Below are 790 nucleotides of genomic sequence, written 5' to 3' on the forward strand. Positions count from 1 at the left end.
CCGGTAGAGGAAAAAGTGAGCCTTCCTTTTCCTCCGGTTTCTTCCTCTCCTCCCATTTTTCTTCATCATAGACAAGCAGCTCGGCTCTGACTGTGACATCTTATAGAGTTTAATCTACCTTTTTGGCTTCGCGATCATTCTGCTTCACCTCTTATTCTTCGGCTACCCAACCACTCATTTCCTCTTCTTTGATTCTTTGTTTCCTTTTTCGGCTGTTTGCTTTTTCTTCCCCGAGATACTGAAACGGGAGTTTACATTGTGAGCACGAGCAAAAAATTTGAAACCTTTGTTGTAGGAACTCGCTGATATGAATGAGAGACATTTAAAGATGAAATCAACGAGGGAGGCAACAATTGGACAACAAGGGAGAATCCCTGATAGGAGCTCGTTAGAAATGCATCAATCAAATTAGCGGCTGTGGAAAGTCCCAATGAGACCTCATAAGTGAAGACAATATTCAGACCAACTGTAAGGAAGCCACAAAGGGAGCTCATAAGAGAAGACATCAATATTATCGGTTGTCTTTGGGGTAAGTCAAGACGGGGCCATTGTTGAAGCCTTCAACGAGACCACTGGCGGTCCTCAAAGAAGGGGCATGCTTGTGTTGAGAATGTTTGAATTGAACGACGTGGTTGGTGGCTATGAGTGTTGGTGGTTACTGTGGTTGTGTGTGGTTGACCTTGGGTGGGTGTGTGTGTGGTGGAGGTGGTGGCTGTGTGTGTGGTGGAGGTGGTGGCTGTGTGTGGTTGGCCTTGTGTGTGTGTGTGTGTGTGTGTGTGTGTGTGTGTGT

Source organism: Phalaenopsis equestris, unplaced genomic scaffold (genome assembly GCF_001263595.1).
Source record: "Phalaenopsis equestris unplaced genomic scaffold, ASM126359v1 Scaffold000503, whole genome shotgun sequence".
Lineage (NCBI taxonomy): Eukaryota > Viridiplantae > Streptophyta > Magnoliopsida > Asparagales > Orchidaceae > Phalaenopsis > Phalaenopsis equestris.